This window comes from Rattus rattus, chromosome Y, assembly GCF_011064425.1.
Source record: "Rattus rattus isolate New Zealand chromosome Y, Rrattus_CSIRO_v1, whole genome shotgun sequence".
NCBI lineage: Eukaryota > Metazoa > Chordata > Mammalia > Rodentia > Muridae > Rattus > Rattus rattus.
The window spans coordinates 1,421,656-1,431,793 of NC_046173.1; the positions used below are offsets into that span (position 1 = coordinate 1,421,656).

The window sequence follows — 10,138 nt, forward strand, 5'->3', positions numbered from 1 at the left end:
AGTGATATGGATACAAAAAATGTGGTATATCTACACAACGCAGTACTACTCAGCTCTCCAAAACACTGACTTCATGAAATTCATATGCAAATGAGTGGAACTAGAGAATAACATCCTGAGTGAGGTAACCTGGAACTAGAAAATAACATCCTGTGTGAGGTAACCCAATCACAGAAAAACACATAAGGTATGCACTCATTGATAAATAGATATTAGCCCAAATGCTCAAATTACTCAAGAAGCAATGTCAGACCACATAAAACTCAAGGATGACAAAAATTTGAATGATTGACACCTTTTTTAAAATGGGAACAAAAATATCCATAGGAGTGGATAGGGAGACAAAGTTTACAGCAGAAAATGAAGGAGCAGCCATTCAAAGTACACACACACACACACACACACACACACACACACACACACACACACACCACAGTCATAAAAACTAGAAAAGATGGATTAAGCTACAAAGTGTATGCTGACAGGAAGTAGATATATTGTTCTCCTGAGAAACACAGCCAGAACATGTCAAATACACAGGTGAATGCTAGCAGCAAACCACTGACCTGAGAACTGGACCCCTGTTGGAGGAATTAGAAAAGGACTGAAAGAGCTTAAGGGGCTTGCAACCCCATGGCAACAATGACAACCAACTATAGCTTCCAGGGACTAAATCAGTACTCAAAGATTATACATGGATTGATCCTCGGCCCCAAATGCTTAGGTAGCAGTGAATAGACTTGTTGGGACACCAGTGGAAGGGGACACCCGTGTTAATTCTATGGCTGAACCTCCAGTGTAGGGGATTGTTGGGGGTACAATAAGAGGCAGTGGATAGGGAGGGGAATATCCATATAGAAAGGGAGTGGCAGGGGTTGGGGGCTGATGGACATGAAACCTGGAAAGGGAATACATTTGAAATGTAAATAAATGCCAAATTTAACAAAAATGCAGGGTAAAAAGACCAACAGTAAAACAATAAAAAATAAAATAAAAAAAGAGGGTGCTGGTGCCATCTTTATTCATGTGATGGCCCGAACACAGGAACCTTAAACAAAGGGATAGAAGGTGATCTGCTCACATACTCTAGGTCGCCAGGGCTGTTCCTAGCTCCAGAGAACTAAAAAATAGAATCTGCCTGCTTCCTTAATAGATGTTGATTAGGGACACTGATAAGTCTTACAATTTACTTATATTTTTTGTAATATGGGATCCACAGGAATTTTTGGTTAAAATCTTAGTTGAACAAGGTGCCTGTATCTTAATGAAAGGTATCATTGGAAGGAGATTAGGTTTGTTTTAAAAGAAGAGAGTAGAGTATAAGTGAATCATCTGGGGATTTTCACCCATGCCTCGATATTTAGATATGTAAAATTAGTCACTGAGTTCAAGTAGAGACTTGTGATATTTACAAATTAATATGGTTTAAAAAAATAAAAGTCTGTACCCCAGTTGTTTAATTTGTTTTATAATTTATCCCGCTAAAGGCTACATGACTCAATGTTGTCAGATAAAGAGGGTTCATGGTTATTTTTGATATTTTCCACAACAGGAAGCTCAAGTTCTCTTAAAGTGCACTCTAGAAGTATTTTAGGTTAATTTCCTGATATGGCAGACTAGAAAAACCTAAACAGGCTCACACATTAATGTTTAGCTTATTTCTGTTTTTAAAATTGTTTAATCTTCATAATAGTTGTGCCTTAGAATTTTTTGGTTATTATTGCTCTGGGTGAGACTGCAAGATACACAATTTTTTGTTTACAGAATAAGGAACATGGTATTTTGGGAGAAAGGCTTTTGTCTTTGTGTTTTTCAAAAGGGTAATTAGGCTCTGGACACCTTCCAGAGTCTACAAATTAGATTTGATAGACAAAAGAACTAAATTCAAAAGAAAGAAACAAAAAGATATCCCAATTCTAAATATTTGTCTTGACAATTATACTTTACAAAACATGCCTGACTGGATTCCTGATCTCTTGGATATTCACCTGGGTCCAATCAAGATAGACAGACCCAGCTACAACATTAGCTCCATTTTCCCTACCAGCCCACAAGGATATCTCCACACCCATGTACAACCTGAAGAAGTATTGAAGAGTCACTGCCCTGATTCCATGGACAATTGGGGGACTGAAGGTGGTTATTATAAGGTTGTTTTTATGAGAAATTTAGAGATTTTCATAATTCAATGGGGAGGAATTAGCTAGATTTATTTGTAAAGCCATAATCTCATTTGGTAACTAAATTAAAATCATATCTTTACTTTGGTATAGAATTTATTGTTTACAAAATTTTTAAAGTACAAGGTTTGGACTCAGTCCTTATACTGATGTCATAACAATCTTCTGAGTTGATTAAACATGTGAGCTAAGGGTGAAACAGCAAATTTGTGACTTTAAGTTTACTAATAGAGTGTATTCAAGATAATATATTAGGATAGTTTGTGGAAAACATTCCAGATTACCCTATATAGATAGATCTTCAAAAATATCAGAATTACACAAAATAAGACATTTGAAGTTATTTTTCTTATATTGAGAAACATCTGCTCCTAAAAGTTACCATATGGCGGAGTTAATGAAGAAATTGAGAACCTTTAGGTTAGGTACTACTTTGTGGCTAGTCAGTCACTGGGCAGAAACTGCCCATTTTATTTACAGACTAATACTGTCCAAAAAGAGACACATGCACAATAGTTGTCTGATAGTCCTTGCTGCGCCAGAATTATCAGCCCTTTAAAATTTTTACATTTTAAGGGTCTGTCCATTGATTCTAGGCCAGAAGACTGAAAACGTGTGCTCATATGTATCTAGCAGAAGACTGTGCTAGTGAAGATTTGTCTCTTCAACCTATCTCAGTTCTGAAAACTGTGTTACACTTCCTATGTTTATAGATATTTAGTCATTCTCAGATTTCTGATGGGGTTGAAGACTGATTATCATCTCATAGCCGACTCAGGCTGTCTAACTTTGAAAATACATATTAAGTTGGATAGGAGATATAACATAGATTTCAAGCCTTTCTTAACCTAGATTATATAACTAAGTGTTCTGTTGATATCATAAAATGTTACACTGTGTATTAGGTGTATTTTATGCTTTTAAATTACAAAATGATAATAGTTGTTCTCAGCTTATATTGGAGGGAATTTTTTTTTAATTAGACAAAAAGGGTGAAATGATAGTTGATGGCATTATGCAGCTGAAGGCAGTTACAGGATAAATCCAGGCCTGTCATTGGATGAGAAGGAAGGATGGGTGGGAGAAATGTTTTAGAGAAGGAGGAGATGGGAGTAAAAGAGGAAGGAAGAAAGAGAACATGGAGGCAAATGGTAAGCTTTTTCTTTGCACATTTACAGGATTGTTATGACTATCCATAAGAGATGAATGAGTATAGGATTTGTATGTGTAGATGAATAAATTATATCTCAACTAGGTGGACAGTTTATATCCTTATCTGTTGGTTGTAAGTTAATTGTGTGGAGGTATTGTACATTGAGCACTTAATACATAAATCTGGTTGTTGGGTTCTAGTTTGTTTCGTAAAGATTTTCCTGGGCATTGGGAGTGTGAACAGAGTCTGTGACAGTTTGCCATGCTAGGATATAGACTGTTTGGGGACAGTGTGGTGTGTGGTCTTCCTAGCACAAACCATAGAAAAAGATGGTAACAGGTGTGGTAACAGCTGACCAGACAGTCTGTGAATGCAGCTGACAGAGAAACAGGAAAATATGCAGATTGGAGTGGAGTTGAACTTACCAGACCAGGACATGTGAGCTTTTTTTAAATTTTACTGCAACATCCAAACACTCCAAGTTAGCTAGTTAGTGTACACTTCTCTCCTAGGTGGACTGTCAAAGAAAAAGGGGAGCCATCTATATGGTTATATGAAGTTATCATCAATTTAGGTTCATATATTCAAAAATATATGAACAGAACTACCAAGGATTTTAAGACACATCATTTCTGGGGCAGATTTATTTACCTAAATATTCAAAATAAATTAAAACACAAAATCATGTAAATAGTGTCAGATCAGTCTGGAAATTGTGCAGCTGGCAGAAGGCTGGGTGATAGTGAGTGAGTGGATTCCTCGTTCTGTTAGGGTGTGTTACTAACTGCATTACCATTTGCAAAGATCTAGGTATGAGTGTATTGTTTTATTTAGTTACTTGCCATGAGGCAGGGCTATCCTGAGTAAGGGAAATATGGAAGGTGTGTGGGTTACAATAAAATGACCTGAAAGGAGAGTGAATTGTAAAACATTCACACTGATATCGTGTCTATTTTCAGGTAGAAAAATAGCCACTGCTGAGGCATGCCTTAACACTTAAGAATACTGGCTGTTTTTCAGTCCCAAAACAAGTGAACCCCTTCTCATCACCTGTGTCAGCACCAGGAATGCTCAAATAATTCAGAGACAGACACAGACATGCAGTCCCCCAGATAAATATAAGGAGATGTATGTTGGGTTGGGGGCAAAATTGGAGATGTCGAGCAAGATTTTACCGAGTACTAAAAAATACATAAGTAGTAAGTTCATTCATTTATTTAATTGATTTTAGTGACTGTGCAGTGGAAGTGGAAAAATGATCTGGGCATTACTTTTGGTAATACTTTTGGTCAAGAGGAAGAGTCACCTAATTCTGCGGCGATTATCCATGTCTTGGTATGTAGTCCAGGCACTTTTTCAAAACATAGTTTGATTTTGGAACTATTCAGATTCCCCAGGGCAGCCTGGGTACCCTGCCCAGAGATGAAGGCAAACCATGCCAAGTAAGTGAGCAAGCAGGGTAAAACAAATCAAAAGTTTTCTGTTAAGTTTGGCCCAACAAAGCAATTTCACAATCCTCAAAGACTGAGACTCATTTCTGGATGGAATGAGAGAGCTCACTGTAGCACACACACACAGTCCATCTTCTCGGTATCCACACTCACTCAGACACTGATGTTCACATCACTGGCCCACAGCTTCAAGCACCTCCCTTTGTACCAGAAAATAGAGCTAGTTATGGTGCCTTAAGCCTTTAATCCTAGTACTCATGTCTCATACTCTTTTTCTCATGATTTTGTCCCAGGCTTAGCCAAGTACCACTGAAATGCAAATTTAGTCCACTTCTTTTGCAAAGTAAAAAACATATCAGAATAATGCTGCCAAATTCATTCATAGGTAATTACCCTGCTTTCACATTACTGCATAGGGAATGCACCCCAGACACTCTGGCATCCAAAACAGGCAATATTTCCTGTGGAATCCTGTACAGAAAAGGTTGTCCATTCATTTATACTCTGAAATATACCATTTCTGGTCAGTTACTGCAATGGTTTCCATCCCAGATGCCTTGTGCCTTGGTTCCTGCCAAGCAACTACTCTAGACATCCCAACAGTGATATTCTCAGAGTCTCAAGGGGTCCCAGGACATCTTAGTGCCTCTGACTTAGGCCTATCTCTCAGAAATGACCAGCTTGCAATTCTGAGGTGGAACTCCCTTCAGGATCCGGGGTGAACCACCTCTGCTCCTTATCTGGGTCCTGCAGGATGGTGAAGGCCACTCTCAACTGGTTCTGCATCAGAGTATTGGTCAAAGCGCACGAGTAGGAGATGTGCTTAGTATAAGGAACCGCTGCTGTGGCTGCTGCTTCTATACACTCATTTGATGTCTCTGCTGAGGGTGCCAGGCAGAGGTTTCCCTCACCTGCAACTCCTGGATGTAAGCAGCGATGTGATCAAGGTGGTGGTAACTGAGCTGCTGAAGATAAGCGGCCTGCAGATGCTGCTGGCTAGGGATAACCAGCTCGGTGGACCCGGGTAGCTGCCCAAGGGCCTGGGCCAGTAGCCTCTCTGCCCCAGCCTCCAGGTACTCAACCTTAGTGGCAACTGCTTCCAGGAACTGCTTTGCTGCTGCTGCTCTGTGTGTTTCAGACCCTCAGTCTAGGGTGCAACCAGCTGCAAATCATCCCTGCCCAGTGGAGAACTTGCACAGTTTAGAATGTTTATACCTTGGAGAAAACTTCTTTACATAAATCCCACCAGAATTAGCATATTTGTCTTTTCTGAATTACTTGGTGTTATGTGACAACAACGTATAAGGTGTGCCTCCTCAGCTCTCACAATTGCAATTCCCTCATATTTAGCCTTATCTTTAAAAAAAAAATTGCTAGTAATTTCTAAATTTTTCTTCTTTCTTTTTCATAGCTTTTAAACTGATGATGCTATATCAGCTCAGTGTGATAGAAATTGGCATCTGGAAGTTAAAACATCATCTTTTGAAGTCAGCTGACTGTTAAATGGTAGTCACTAGTTAAGAGTTGCTTGTTTACCTAGCTAATGAATGTTTAGAATTTCAGCATCAGCCAACACAAATTTTCATAATACAGTTATGTTATTTTCTGAGACAGGGCCTGACTGTGTAGCCTACCTTTTGTTATATTGCTAAAAACTACAAATCAATTATTTAGCAGTGTTATTTACATATAAAATATATGCTAATTCTCTTAAGTTTCCATGGGAGTGATTGCAAATACAATTTTAACAGTAAATATATATGTGTAAGATCATTTAACTCCATTTAGTTAAAAGTGCTTGTACCTAAATGATTTATTTGCCTTTCATCTAAACATAGAGATTTATTTAGCTTTAACTAGCTGTGCATTAGGCCTATAATGTTCCATGTCATTAACTCAGAAATGTGTCATTTTACATTTCCCTCGTATTGTGATCTTTTTAATAGTACAGTATGAAGCTATATCCTTTGTGGTCTGAAAGTGCCTATGTCTTCCATTTAGTCCTAAGCATAGGAAAAAATGTATATTATATGAAAACTTGCCAGCAGTATTTGTATGATCTGTATTTGACCTGAGGGAAAAAGATTGCTGAGGTTCATTTGCCCACCACAAGGCTCACTGTGTGTATGTAGGGCAGCAGGGGAAGGAATTTTAGTCACAATGTACCAGAAAATCAGAGCTCTCCAGTGAGAGAGAGAGAGAGAGAGAGAGAGAGAGAGAGAGAGAGAGAGAGAGAGAGCAATTATATAATTGTGATCTATATTTACTAAGGATTGAATTAAGAAGCATTCCACTAACACACAAACTGAATATTTAGATGATTTTTATGGATGCTCCTAGGCTTTTATTTAACATTAGTCAGCCTCAGTAGTTGATACAATTTCCAGTCTTGTGTATGTTTTAAATATAGTGGCTTTTTTTTGTTGTTTTTGTTTTCTTTTTTTTTCAGAGCTGGGGACCGAACCCATGGCCTTGCCCTTGCTAGGCAAGTGCCCTACCACTGAGCTAAATCCCCAACCCCTAAATCTAGTGGCTTAATGAAGGCTATTTATGTGCAGGAAACTATCTGCATTCATCAGAATAGACTTGATTCTTTCAAACATAAATAAGTTGAGTATAACTATATTACTTAATTCCCTAGCTGGGGGAGTCTTAGATAAGTTGGCATTGGCTTGATTACTGGCATTAGAGCCATAGCTAAGTTGGTTGTTTTGTGTAGGGGAATGGTTAAGAGAGTCACTATCCAAAGTTTACATGGTCATCACTGCAGTTCTGAGAAACAGTGTTATTTCACTTGTCACTTTCTAACAGTCACGTGGGTTCCATTCTCAGCCCACTGTATGTGGGCAAAAAAAAAATTACAATGGGGAAAGCTTTTTAAATAACAATCAAGTCTTAGCTCTTTAAAGTTGGGAGTTTCAAAAACAACAAAAGAACCAGGTTAAGATCTAGACTTATTTTGTATATCTAATCATTATAACAAAGATTTGGCAAAGGTGCTTATTCCTCATGAACTGATTATGTACAGGACTGAAAGACTTGCTCAGGACACCATGAAGGAGATGGGAGGCCATGATTTTGTGGCCCTCTGTGCTCAAGGGAAGCTCTAAATTCTTTGATGATCTGCTGGATTATATTACAGCACTGAATAGAAAGAGTGATAGATCTATTCCTATGACTATAGATTTATCAGACTGAAGAGCTACTGTAATGATTAGTTGATGGGAGATATAAAAGTTATTGGTGGAGATAATCTCTCAACTTTAACTGGAAAGAATGTCTTGATTGATGAAGAGATAATTGACCCAGTAAAACAATGCAAACTTTGCTTTCCTTGGTCAAGCATACAGCCCCAAAATCATTCAGTTTACCAGCTTGTTAGTGAAAAGGACTTCTCAAATTGTTGGATATAGACCAGATGTTGTTGGATTTGAAATTCCAGAGAAGTTTGCTGTTGGATATGCCCTTAACTACAATGAGTACTTCAGGAATTGGAATCAGGTTTGTGTCATTAGCAAAAATGGAAAATCTAAATACAAAGCCTAAGATAGCTACAAATTAAATCTGCATACATGAAGAATATTGTTGTTATTGCCAATAAAATATTAGCAGCTGTTCTAGTCCTGTGGCCATCTGCTTAGTAAAGCTTTTTTGAGTGAATCTTCTACGAATATGGTTTTGTTTTCCGAAATGTCAGTGGCTGTGTCTCTAGACTTTTGACTTTCACTATGAGCCTATAGGCAGCTTATTAGTTCCCTCTGGTAGATTGTCACTTACCTTTCAAGAAAAGGAAATCTCTTAAATTACCACTATTAAAAAATAATGCTGAGATTGTATATGTAAGAAGGATTTAAAGAGAATCTATATTCATTTTTAATTGGTATTTTAATTTTTATATATTCAGGAGAGAATGTCGTGACTGATATTGTTAATTTAGAATAGTCTGAAGCTCTCAGTTTCATATCAGTAACAGAATCTAAGAGGTTTCTTCAGTGGAATAAGCATGTATCAGCAGAGTGAAAAAAATAAAAATAAAATGCATTCCCCTCACTGTACTCTGCATGGGGGTACTGGGAAGCAGCATTTTGGATGCAATTAAATAATTACTTGGTTAATTAATTAATATAAAAATGCATTCTCCTCGTTGATTAACTTTCATCCCTCATAATCCAAGCTCCAAGAATACCAAAAATATCACTTCCCTTTTTGAAGCTCTCTCTCTCTCTCTCTCTCTCTCTCTCTCTCTCTCTCTCTCTCTCTCTCTCTCTCTCTCTCTCTCTCTCTCTCTCTCTCTCTCTCTCTCTCTCTCCTCCCCCAATGTGTGTATGTCTGTTTATGAGAAAGATAAATTGGAGGACAAATTGAGGAGTCATTCCTCTCTTTCCACCTTGTGTATGTGTCCTGGGAATCTAATTCATATTGACAGATTTGGAAGGAAGAGCCTGTTCCTATGAGATCCACCGTGTCAGTCCCCTAAGTTTTCATATGCCTCTCGACCAAGGTAACTCAACTTCTAATTTCTTGCTAGTGCTAGATCTCAACTGTGGCTGCTACAATGTCTGATGTCTTTGCACTCTGTCCCCCTCCTCCCATTCACAGTAGTTTGTGACCCCCAGGGACAACTGAAGTCATACTACAAGTTAAGGTAAGCCAAGGGAGGGTCCTCGGACTCTCAATATCATGAGCAACTTCACAGATGTGGTTAAGACTCATCTTCCTTCAGTTATTATCATAGAGTCTCCCAGTTATAAGCACACAGAATTGGGTCAATTGAGAAGTGAAGAATTCAGAAGAGTCTACAAATTTCAAAGATAGATATGCTGTAGTGCAGGCAGGGTATGATACTGACAAGATACTTGGGTAAGCATACAGAACTCCCTTAACCTGGCCAGGAGGGAAGAAAGAAATGGCACCTTATGTTGCCTCAGTCTATGATTTGGTGACTACACTTGTAAGTATATTAAAAAATGGAAAGAGTAGAACAGGGGGAGATGCTACAGAACACTCTGTCACTTGAGCTACAAACATATAGTTGTACAAAATCTGAATAAAAGGATAACTATCATTCAAGGAACAAGCAAAAGTAAAAGGAGGATATATTAATAAAAATATTATATATTTAAGTGAAATAAAGTATTTCTTTTTCAAAACAAGAGGTCTGGAGTGATGATTCACCCATTAAGAACACTGGCTGCTATGGCAGAAAATTGGGGCTCAGCTCCCGGCACACACATTGTGCTCTTTATCCCAATTTTAGGGAATCCAGTGTCCTCTTGTGGCCTCCAAAGGCACTATCTTGCATGCTTATGGAATGCTTACATGCAAGAAGGTTAAGGGGAAGCTAGGAATGATAG

At 38.1% G+C, this 10,138-nt stretch overlaps 1 pseudogene; it reads left to right on the top strand.

Annotated features, from left to right (window-relative positions):
• Positions 1–3,318: 3,318 nt before the first annotated feature.
• Positions 3,319–8,330, top strand: LOC116889625 (annotated as a pseudogene).
• The last annotated feature ends 1,808 nt before the right edge of the window (positions 8,331–10,138 follow it).